The sequence below is a fragment of the Strigops habroptila genome (genome assembly GCF_004027225.2).
Source record: "Strigops habroptila isolate Jane chromosome 13 unlocalized genomic scaffold, bStrHab1.2.pri S16, whole genome shotgun sequence".
Lineage (NCBI taxonomy): Eukaryota > Metazoa > Chordata > Aves > Psittaciformes > Psittacidae > Strigops > Strigops habroptila.
This window is the reverse complement of record NW_022651054.1, coordinates 10040515-10052924: the sequence shown is the minus strand read 5'-3', so window position 1 is coordinate 10052924 and position 12410 is coordinate 10040515. Positions and strand designations below refer to the sequence as shown.

The 12410-nt window shown below is 48.8% G+C and overlaps 1 protein-coding gene across 1 annotated transcript in view; it reads left to right on the top strand.

Moving 5' to 3' along the window:
* The window catches only part of LRRC75A (leucine rich repeat containing 75A), a 66552-nt gene that overhangs the window by 45372 nt on the left and 8770 nt on the right, over positions 1 to 12410 (top strand). The window lies entirely within an intron of this gene.

Here is a 12410-nt window from a genome sequence, read left to right as displayed (position 1 = left end):
CTTGGAGCTTTAATGCGAGCACATCCGCGTGCCAGAGATTTGCGAGGCTTTATCTTACAAGCCTGCTGTATAACACTTGCCTTCCCTTGGAAAAGCTGGGAAATAGCTGAGGTTTTCCATGGTTTTAATAGCAGGGGTGAGGTTTCAGCCCTAAATGAGCCCTGACCACACAGCAACGACCTTGGGGCTGTCAACACGTGGCGCTGGCTCTGCCCCAGCAAGGGTTTGTAGGATGGGATTTGCCTGGGTTTCTGGTTTAGATGCTTGTTTAGGAGAAACAAATCCACCACGATGAAGGAAAGTGCTTACAGCTATGAGCCAGGGCAGGAGATCAAAACCTCCTGGATCCCCAATTGTCTCCAGTCCCACCAGTGTTTCCGCCATGCATGGTGTGTTACCAAGTTGCTTCATGCTCACCCAGAGGTGTTTTCCTCCTTTTCCATTTCCCTTTCCTGCTGCATCCGAGACGCAGAGGAGAGCAGCATAATCATGCCTGGGGAGAGGGAATGAGCTGGAAAACCTGAAGCATCCATCCTCCAAAGATCCCTGTGGTGGGCATTGGAGAGCAGGAGAGTTGAAGCCAACCCTTTGCTAGAAGTCAACCTTGGTTTTGGGGGGAAACTGGCTTAAATTCACAACTGTGACAACAAGCCTTTGGCTGTAGTACAAACAGACCTCAGGGGTGCTCTGGTGATATTTTAAGTCATGGATTATTATGGGAAAAGCATGGGAAAATGGACTGTGATGTGCATGCTGTTGTGTTGCAGTAGTGATTTAATAGTGATTTATTTACCCAAAGCACATCAATCAGCCCACAAGCTGCCTGTACTGGTGCTGGGATGGACATTGGGGCTGTCCCTGCAGCTGGGTTAGATGTGTTGGAAGGGTCTGGGAAGGAATTGGAGTTTAATTATCCCTATGATCAGGAGCTGATGGGGAGTGCATTTGTAGGAATGGATGTGCTAGTGCAGTGCTGATCCCTCTCTTTGATTAAAAGGTTTTCCTGGTTGTGGGATCAAAAGGGTCTTAGACTTTAGTGGGATGTTTCTCTTCTTGCTCACAGCTCGTGAAGGGATGGTAGCCTCTGGGTGTCTTGTATTGCCACCTGCTTGGATGCCCACAGTTAGTGGGTTAGCATCCTTTCTTCACTAAATGCCTGGTCTGGTGGCCTTTCCCTTGGGCAGCGTGGGAGGTAGCCACCACCAGTGGGATGGAACAATCCCTCCTGCACCAGCCCATCTTGGAATGCCAGGTACCCAGCACTGGGAGCATGAGTCCAGCACATGGGCACAGCTCAGCACTGAGCAAAGCTACGGAGCTGTAATGAGTCTCACCAGAAAGGTGGACAAATAATTACAAGGGAAAATGGCTTTTCTTTATTCCACTACTGCCGTATTCATTACAGGTGATAATGGGAAGCAGAGCAGCTGGAAAAGGAGAAGGATGGGGACAGATGACTGGGAGGGCTGGAGCTGGCTTTGCAGTTGGTAGTGCTACATTCATGCTGCGTGTAGGCAGAGGGGGAGGCTGGTGCTTTCCCTTTCCATCTCACCCCAGGCATCTCGTTCAGCCTCTGTGTGTGCACACAAAGAGCTAAATGGAGGGAGAAAGCTCTCAGCATTGGCTGCCCCGCTCTGCTGTGCTGCCAGAGCACCCAAATCTGTGCCAAATAGCCTTATTTTTATATTTATATTCTAAAGCTGTCTGTCTCTCGCTTGCTGTCTCCCTCTCTGTGCCTCCCTCTGAATCACATCTATTTATATTAAGCATACATCGTTTTGCCTGGCCGGGTAGCCAATAGCAGGAGGATGAAACCAGCCTGCTAAAGTAATTTCTACGTCTCTGGCTTCGCCTAAGGACACGATTCCAGTCCAGAGTTTAACTAGCAAGTGTTGAATTAGATCCTGGAATCTCCCTCCTCCTCCTGCTGCCAAGTGCTTGCCTTCAGCATTGGAAAAGCAGAACTGGTAATCACAGCTCCATGTGTCTGTGATTGCTTTGGAGCACGGGCTCGCATGCTTTGTGGGGAGGGAGGAGGTGTTTCCCAGGGGAAACTGCTTCCATGGCTCTGCTGTGTCTTTCCCTGGATTGTACATTACCTTTGTTTGCTGTGGTGGTGCCACTGTGCATGGAGCAATAGTGATGAGCCAGGGAAGGGGATGGAGCGGTGGTGCCTGCCCCACCAGCCTGAGCAGTAGGCAGCACCTCATGGAACATTGATTATTCATATCATAACTCCAAATCTATCCCCATTTTACATCATAGAATCATCATGGAATGGTTTGGTAAAACCCTTTTTTGCACACAGTTCCTGTTGATGCCACTGGAGTGTGAAGCGTGGGGGAATTTAGGGTAAAGCAGCTCAGTTTGAGGACTGGAATTAAATGGGGTCAATCTGGACCTAAATCCATGGATTTTTTTAACTCTGCTGTGACTCTGCAGTAAGGGAGAAACCCCCCAAAAGAAGCCTGAGCCTGCCCTGACCCTAGTACAGAGCTTACTGGGGGGAATCCACACGAGGCTGAGCCAATGTGGCACTTTCTTCACTTTCTAAACCCATTTTATGTCTCAGAGCTCCTGGCACTCATTCATCCATATCCTCCCCCCGGTGCTGGGACATGTGAAGAGCAAGGATCTGATCTTCTTTCTCAATTCACACGGGTTTTTCTGGTGCCTTTACTTATCTTCACTCCACAAGCAGCGCTAGTCAGTGCTCAACCACATTCCTGCTTTGTTCTGCGTCAGTCTGACATGTCAGTCTGCAGAAAAATGACATTGCTCCTAAGGCACTCGAGGAGCATTCTTGTTTATGCTAATTTCTTGTGTTTTACCACAACAGCTATCGGGTTCTTGAGATAACTGTGGTAGGAAGGGACAAGGTCAGTGAAGGAGAAGTGTTTGAAGGTGGCATAAGCGCACTGGGAACCACTGAGGTCTTTGCATTTGGAAAAGTCAGGTCTCAGGAGCCTGAGTATGGATTTAGGACCCAAATATTAGGTACTTACTTTTCCTTCACTCTCTTAAAGTTTAAGCCTAACTTGGGATTTTGTAGTTTTCTTAACAAGCCTAAGGGACCCAACCAAGCACCTATAAGGATGCTCTGCTCATGCATAACCTCAATAAGTCATTGCCAATGGGAAGGATGAGCCCCAAATTACTTGGCCAAGTGGATTTGGCAGCCTCATGTGTTTTGGCTTGTGGCTCACCACTGATTTTTCTCCAGCTCAGACAGTTTTGTGGCTTGAAAGCCTCAGGACAGGTTAGGAAAGTTGTATTGAATGGGTTGTGTTGAATGAGTTGTAATTCTATGAGATGGAGGATATATTTAATCATAAAAGTGTCTGACAGTAGCTGTCCTTTTCTGTTGCTCTGTGGGTATGAATAGGGTGAATACAGCAAATGAGTATTTCTCCTCTGTTGCCATACATTTCTGCAGGAAAATTGTTGCCTGTGGCCCTGCCTCAGTGGGAACCACACTGAGGCTGTAAAAGTCCTTGCCTAATAGGTACTTCTCCATGTAATATGTGCAAATTATAGGGTTTTGCATGATAAGGACAGAATATTGTGTTTTTCTTTGGTTTTCCCAGCCTAAGCAGGGCTGAAAATGCAGCAACTCTTGGCTCTGGCTTTCTGCATCCCTCAGGCACCAGCAGGACCTGGGGAGGAACTGAGTGATGGATTAGCCCTGGGAGATGTTGTTTTGCAGCAGCTGCTGATGAAGCAACAAGCCAGGGAGGATATTTGGTAGCCTGAGGTGAGAAGTAAACCCTGCTGGAGCTGGTTTAAAGGGCTGATGCCTCCAGCCCCTGGTATCTGCAGAGTTTGTCCCATAGGCCACAGTGTACCACATCCATTATGTGTCAGCTCCATCAGCATGGAGTAAAATAGTCCTGCCAAAGGCAGAAATCCTGCTTGATTCATCATCCTGCAGCTCCTGACCTGTCCTCAGCGCTCAGGCCCATGGTGCATTTAGGACTGGGGACATTTGGGCTTTAAGCTTGGGTTTGCACATCCACAGGCTAGATCTGTTGGTTGGGACAATAGGTACTGCCAAAGCAGCCGTGCCAGAGACGATGGGACCATGTCTGCTGCTTTATAAAGGCAGGAATTGGATTCACAAGGGGAAATGCAGGTTTTGTCCCAATGTGTTTTCCCTACAGAAGGGACAAGGCCACCTTGTTCCCTGTCTGCACAGGAAGCTAAACCCCTTTCATTCGGAGTGGCCAGGTACTGCTAGTGTTAAAACAGAAGAGGAGGGTGTTTTGATTTAGGTTAACAGAGGTTAAGCAGCCTTATTTTGTTGGTGGGAATGATCTTTTAACATCCCACTCCTAATGTCATCAGGGGCACAGAACATTTCTGTCCTGGGGGAATGCTGGGTGGTTTTCATACTTGCTCGCAGTGCCTGCTTGTGTTTCTTTACAAAGCCCTTGTGAAGCCAAGAAAAAGAGGGAGTTTTTATGGGGGGGGGGGGGGGGGGAGCCTGGTGCATGAATAATGTGCCCTTCCTTCTGAGAACAGAAAGAGAATGTTTGTGGATGAAGGTCCTCTGCTGCTGCCTGCAGATTGTGGGCGAGCGATAGGAGAAGTTGTAGCTCCTGCAACAAACAGTCTCTTCAGAGCATCCAACACGAATGGGCTGTTGGTGGGAGGATGTGGAGCAAGAATTATGCAGTCTCTCCTCTTCATTCAAATCCCATCTATGTGTATGTGTGCGTGATATAGAAGAGCAGAGGATTTGTGAGCTTGGAGACCTTTGGGACCCATGAGTGGGTGATCTCCTCTGTCTGTCAGTGGGACTGTATTTTGCCCTACGTTACACGGTTGTCCCAGAGACCAAAAGGGGCAGAGAAGCAAAGTGTGGTCACTGAGTCTATGAATCCTTGTGCTGACATGAAGCTCAGGAGGTAAATATCTGCTGCAGTGGTGTGATGGTGATGGCTCAGAAAGATGCCTCATGCCCCGGGGTGGGACAGGCTGTGACCCTCTGCACTAGAGGCTGCTGGTGTTTGCCCTTGTCCTCACCATGCGTTGGCTGTGGCTGTAGCACAGAGCTCTATTTGTCTCCGGGATGAAGGCAGTCAGGATGCAGGCGGAAAGCAATTCATTTCCCAGGGTAGGCACTCAATACCAACTGCTGGCTGCCGGTGCGTGGCAATTGTTAATAAGAGCTCTACTGGGGTGGAGCGGAGCTTTTCCCTCTGTGTATCCTGCAGCATTACAAATACTGGGGTTATTTACCATGTTAGTTCCATTCATTGCCTTAAAAACACAAGAGAGACCGTCTCCAAGCTTATTGTACCCTACTTTTGTAATTGCCTGTATCAAGAGGGCTGGAAATTAGGATTTAATCTCTGCATATTGCTGTGGTTCAGCATTCAAATCCTCTGGAAATACTAAATGACCACCAAAAGCGTCCTGCAAGGTGCCTGATTGTCCTTTGTCACTGACTAATTGTTGGCCATGCAGGAGGGAGTCCCTGGGGTGCAGGTCCTGCAGAGCTGTTTGGTGCGAGGGGGTGTCCCACACTTAAAAGTGTGATCTTCAGAGGAAACCTGTGCTGAGACTGACCTCATGCAGGATCCAGCCTGGGAGAAAAAGGCATTTAGATGTCTTGCAGAATGGAGAAGCATTCCAATGCCGATCGAGCCTGGAGTGTCCCCTTGACAGGGTCCCTTGACATGTCAGTCTGCCCTAGCTGGCAGGGTGGCCTGTCCTTCCCGAGAGGCTTGAAAGGAAAGTGCTGGGATGTTTGTTGTTGAATGGAAAGAGTCAGAAACACTGGAATGACCTTTGGTATGATGAAAACAAGGCTGAACAGAGAGCGAATGGAATGCCTGTTGTGGGGGGAAAGGTGAAGCCCTGCAAATCCGGGGGAGAAGATGTTTATGAGGGCTGTGATTAAGAAATAACTCTGTAACATGCTGCTCAAGGCAGTTTAAGAAGCTGCCAACCTGTTTGCTTGGTGCTGATCTTGAGGGGGAATTTGATTTCTTCTGTGCCTATTGGAGCAAGAGCTGTTGGGTCTGCTCCTGCTGTTTGCTGGGTAGTGTGGGGATCTTGCACACCCCGAAAAGCACCAAATAGGCAGGATAAACAGGGGGTGAAATCACTTCCCCTGGGAGTTGTCTGGCCACCAAGTTTGGGATGGAAATGAATTGGTTTTGCTCAATGTTGCAGCAGCATTTGGAAGGTGGGATTGATGCTGGGCACTGCCCTTGGTCTTCCCAGCCAGGGATGCTCACCTAGGGCCCTGTCTGTGCAATGGAGATGAAGGTACCACTTACGCTTTCCAGATGCTCAGTGAGCTGAAATCATCTGGCGGAAATCAGATGATACCTCAAGCTGTTTGTTGCTGGCCTTGTTTTGGCTTTGTTTAACTCATGGCTGGCATGGCTCCAGAGAGCACAGTGCTGCTGTACCTGTGTGCATGAGCAAGGGATGCTGTGCCCCTTCGACACACACCAGTGCATTCAAACCCTGACACAGGCTTTGGGGAGAGGTGGTTGGTGCCCCAAGGCTGCCAGTGCTGAAGAGGCATTTGGACAGTGCTCTTAATAACAAGCTTTAGGTCAGCCCTAAACGGGTTCAGGCAGTTGGATTAGATGATCATTGTAGGTCCCTTCTAACTGAAATAGTCTAGTCCTATTCCTTTCCATTCTATGCCATTCTGTTCCATGCCATTCCGTTCCTTTCTATGCGATGATCTAGATGATCTTTAAGGTCCCTTCCAATCCAAACCATTCTGTGGCTGTTCAGCAGGTTCAAATGAGATGCGCTGCAAATAAGACTTCCCAGTTATGATCCTGGTTCCTGCCCTGTGTTGGTTCTGATTCTCTATTCTTTTGACACATCCAACCTACTAAATCTTTTGGTGTGTAACGAGCTGCTTCCCTGGCTTCTCCCACATCATCCGTCATTGGCGCATCCCAGCTTTGTCGGTCTGTCTTTCTCCTCTGTGCAGCTAAAGGGAAGTTGTTGGTGAGGTGGGATGGGTGGCATCTGATGGCTGTCATTTTGTGCATGGAGAGGTTATCCCTCACAGCTCCCTAACCCTGGTGAGGCTGCAGCTCCTGCCTCTATGCCAGTCTCGTCACACCTTGCTCAGGCAAGAGTTGGTGTTAGCAAAGACCTACTTTGGAAGCTGTAAATAATGGATGCATATTGAAATGCCAGCTGGGTGAGGGCTGCAGGCCAAGCTGGCATGTCAGAAGGGGCTTGAGGTTTTCCATTGACTCACCCTGTAAAATGAGCCCTTACCCTGTTCATTGCCCTCTGCGAGTTGTCTGTGTTGCTCCAGTATTTAAAGCCCAAACCAGAGAGAACCATGTTTTGTTCCTCACTGATGAATATTGACCCTGACAGATGCTTGAATTGCCTTTGCTATTCCCTCTCTGAGCAAATGAACTGACAGCCAGAAGTACTAGAAAATACCCTAAAGTAGGAGGAAACCTGGGATGAGGTAATTTACAGCAGCTTTTTTACCCACTTCCTTTTCTGAGCTTGCTCACTCTCTTGCTGCAGCCTTAAAGGTGGTCACAGACAATACCTGTGATTTAAAACCTTGATTTCAAGCCACCCTCCTCCTCCTTCCTCTCCCCTCCTGCAACTGGACTAAGGAATAACCCAGTAGTTTTTCCCCTATCCAATCCAACAGATTGGCTGCCCCATCCCTGGCAGTGTTCAAGGCCAGGTTGGACACAGGGGCTTGGAGCAACCTGCTCTAGTGGAAGGTGTCCCTGCCCATGGCAGGGGGCTGAAACTGGATGAGCTTTAATGTCCCTTCTAACCTAAACCATTCCATGATTCCATATCCATCCTGCTGGCACCGCTCCCCTCCCACCTCCTTGCACTTACATGCTTGTGCTCTCCTACATGTGTTTTCTAGTCCTGATGATAAAAGGCCTTTGACTGTGAAAAGTGGGATTTTTAAACTTGTTTATTTTAATAATTACTCCTCCACTTCCTCTGCTTGTGGGGAGGGTGGGAATTAGATTCGACCCAGAGCAGCGATTACTGAACTCAATCCTCACAACTCGGGCTGCAGAGCAGGGAATCAACTAGTAGAAATTGTTATTAAATGAAGGGATCAGCTGGTGAAATAATGAATCCCCACACACGTGTGTTTTCTCCCTGCCTTGGAAGGCCTCCAAGTACACAATGATTACTTGTCTTGTCTAAAGCAGCCGCTGCCTTAGTGCTGCTTTAACCAGTGAGGGGCCGTTCTCCTGCCACCATGCACTCCCCAAGCCCATCTCATGACCAGTGTGGCTGTCACCCCTGGCTATAGTCCCCAATTAGGAGGCTTAAGCTTTGTGATGAAGCTTTGAGAGAAGCTTTTGAATGTTTTTTCCAAGCCCTTTCACTTTGTGCGTCGTTAGTGGTGGTAAATGAAGGTGTTCAATGAGCTCATCCATCACTTCAACTTAGGGCTCCAACCCACTGCCAGGGGGAGTTTCCACCTCCTGCACATGCTGCTGCTCTCTTTGAATGAAAGGAATGCTTTAAAACAGTGGTGAAAAGGGGAATAGTGGTGACAGGGGCACTGGGAGCACTGCTGCTCCTTGCTGTCATGGGGAGGAGAAGGGCTGGAGCGAGGTTTTCAGCATGAAGGTTCTGCATGGTGGCAACAGCAGATGAATCATAGAATCCCAGCCTGGTTTGGATTGAAGGGACCTTAAAGCTCCTCCAGTTCCAACCCCCTGCCACGGGCAGGGACACTTTCCACCAGAGCAGGTTGCTCCAAGCCCCTGTGTCCAACCTGGCCTTGAACACTGCCAGGGATGGGAGACGAAGCGTGTGAGCACCAGGAGCAAGGCTGGAGCTTTCCTGGCCTGGGCTCCTGCATCTCAAGCCCATCCTACCTCTGGTTACTCACATCCAGACATTCCCCAGCTGTTCCCTGGGAGGTCCCCACTCACGCCATGGGTGACCCAGACACAAACTTGACTCATCTCCCTCCAGTTTGACTCTTCATCATGAGAAGTGGTTTATAGGGGATGGATGAAGAAAACAGCCCCTTTGGCCACCGGCCGAGCATCCTGCCAGCACCGGGGAGAGCACAGAAGGCTCTTTTGCATCTCAAAAGGGGTGGTTGGCACCTCTGAGAAAAGGGAGACAAATTGCAGGGTGCAATTTGAGAGCCCCTGCCCGTGTTCAGGTCTGAGCTTTGGTTTTTGCGTCTCTTGCCAACACATGGCAGCCTGTGTTTTGACACATTCCAGTCCCTGAGAAATGGGGCATTCAGTCCCAAGACTGATGTCTTTTGTCTAGGAAAGTGTTACCCAGGGTGGCAATATGCTCTTCCATGTGTTTCGCCCTTCCCTTGTACAGGATTAGCACCATACTGGGAAGCTGGGGAGGGGGTTTGGGGGAGAAAACCATCCCTGTGTGCTCTCATGAAGGTCACATCTCACCTTGCTGTTGGGAATGAGGATTATTCCTTGGCAGCATCTTGGCTAAGAGAAATGTCCATCTGGAGTGAGGCCTCTCCTGTGTTTCCTGGTTTAATCAGCTATTGGGTCCTGCTGGCCACTGAGTGCTAAAATGTGGTTCATTATCCTGAAGATGGTGATTTGGAGACTTGGGAAATATATACATGCATATATACGTATATATATGTGTGTTTGTGTTTTCATGTAATACAGACAAATTACCTTGGGAAGATTTGCTGTTGGGCACATCTCTCCAGCATGGCTTGTTCTCTCTAATAGCCAGCTCAGAGCACAGTGACACAAAACCTCGTCACTGAAGGCTATGGAAAACAGAGAAAAGGGCAAAATGTTTGTGTTTGGAAAGCTGAATTGGTTTGTGGTTTATTGATACTGCTGATAACAGAGCCTGACCTTTAGCAAGTGTGTTACAGAGCCTGTCAGGGGAAAATCAGGGAAGGTTTTAGTGGTTTTCCTGCTTGTCCAGCAGGATTTGCAGTGCCGTAGGGTTGCAGGAGAGCTGGGCAGCACTGGTGTTTTGCTATAGAGAGCAGCCTATCAAGTTACTGCTCTGTTATACCCAGCTGAAAAGGCAGCCTTGGCAGCCAGCTTCACCTCTGATATTAGCTCTGTTTCCATCTTTCTGCGGGAGGTGAATGCTGAAATCCCCAACATTCCCCCCAAGTGGGGAATAATGTGCCAAAAGCAATGAAGTGCTGGGGGAAGAGGAGGTTTTCTTTGGGCAGTTAAAACCACTCAGCGCCTGCTCTCTTTTGTTTGCCTTTGCAGCCCCAGCAATGGTAACGCTGCTTTCTGCTGACCTTGGGCTCATGGAAGGGGTCTATTAAATGAAATGGCTTTGTGAGCTGCATGAAAAACCATGGCCAGGAAAAGGAGCCTATAGGATGCAAACAAAGCAGGTTCAACCCCCTGCTCCAGTGAGCTTTTGGCTGTGTTTATAAAGCGAGGAGGACATGGGTACTATTAAATCTCATTGGAACAGAATATGAAAAAGCTAGGGAAAAAACATCCCTTTTTCTTTTGAAGCCACGAGCAGGGAACCAGCAGTGGATCAAGTTGTATCCTGTTAGTCCTCATCTGATGAAAGCCGAGGTTACAATGGTCGCTCTGTTCTGCCCTGCTGAGTGGGACCCATTCTTCTCAGTGCGCGGTAATGTAAAGCAGATGCATCCCCTGGTGCAGGGAGGCTTCCTTGGCCAAAGTAATCTCTGTTCGTTGAAAATCACACAGAGCAGAACTTTTTGGGCTTGATAGGTGTGCAAATTGCAATTAAAAGCTGATAGCAGGGCTTTAATAACATCAGATGGAAGGCATTCATGTTGGTTGTCTCCATCTGCCTGTATCCTCTTCTTTTGGCAGCTGGTTACTCTTGCAACCAAGGCTCCCAGGGATGCCCCATCCCTGGCAGTGTTCAAGGCCAGGTTGGACACAGGGGCTTGGAGCAACCTGCTCTAGTGGAAGGTGTCCCTGCCCGTGGCAGGGGGTTGGAACTGGAGGAGCTTTAAGGCTCCTTCAATCGAAACCATTCTCTGGTTCTATTTATTCTATGAGATCTCCTCATTGCATAGAAATGCCTGGGTGCTCTCTGGTCTGTAAATAGGGTACTCACAGTAAGAGCTGGGGTGGGGTTCCTGACCCCCTAAGCATGGCTGGAGGACACCAGCCCCATAGCTATGGGATGGCTGTAGGCCATGGGAAGCAGTACATATCAGCTATCTGAAACAGAAGGAGGTGGTTTCTTTTTGATCCACTTACGAGTGCACCAGGAGCTGTGTTGGGATTCAGACTCTCTTTGGACACCAGAGGTGTTGGGATGGTGATGGGAAGTACAGGGATTTGGCTAGAAATGGAAGATGTGCCGAAGATTTGGGGGACAAGGGGAGAACAGGGGGTCATATCAGCTCCTAGCCCTGGAGAAAACGTTGTCCCAACGAGTGTGAGGGACAAGCAGGGACCCTGGGAGCCGAGCTGGCGGCTGCGTCTCGTGCTCTGGCTCTCATTAGAGCAGCCCAGGCCATAGGGGACCTCTGCCTGCCTAAACTCTTCCACATGTGGACTGTGCTCCACTAAAATAAACAGCTCAGGGAAAGCGAAGCCCCCGGCACACACTTTGGCAGCTGATCATTCCTAATTGCAGGAAGAGCAGTTGGGAGAGGGGCTTCTTTTGACTCTTTGGGCTGGTTTCTGATGAGAAAACGGGGCTGGAGGATCAAAGTTGAAGCTTCTCCCCTTATCCCCTTCCCCCAGCACAAATCCTGTGTTCTTCCCCTTTGTATTAATGGAATTCAGCTTATTTAAAGGAACAGGAAACACAAACAGCCTTGACAAAGTGTGAACCTCAACCCTTCAGTGAAAGCCTGTTCAGTTTGACTGCATGTGTTTCCCCCATCCCAAAGCTCCTCAGGCCCTGGAAAGGGATGGAGGGGAGATAACTAAAACCAGCCCCTTTTATCTGCAAATAGACCAGATGTGTCAAAACTCATTTCTTTGTCTCTAAAATCTTTGGTGAGTGGGGCAGAGAAGGAGCAGTGAAGCAATGGTTCATCCTGGTTTTGCAGGAGGAGACCCAGCCAGTGCTGCCTTGCCTTGCTCCATTAATCCCCATGGATCATCCCTCACCATCGCACCCCTTCCTCTTGCTTCTCTCCCCCTATTTCTGTTCTCCTCCTTTTCCTTTCAACTCACCAGTTTTGGAACCGTTTTAAACATATTGGCAGCAAATATGTTTTTATGAGCAATTTACTTGTGATTTCTCTTCCTCTGGCCTCTGCTTTGGACATTGAGGACTATAATTCAATTCAAAGGCCCTTTTCCCAGTCAAACCAGAGCACATCAGTTCCCTTCTCTCTAGTGAGGAGTTGCTCATGTAAATCCAATTGTTACTTGGGTATTTGTTATATACCCAATCAAAAATTCCCTTTTCAAGAGGTTTTTCAGCCTTTTCTTTTAATCCTGTGT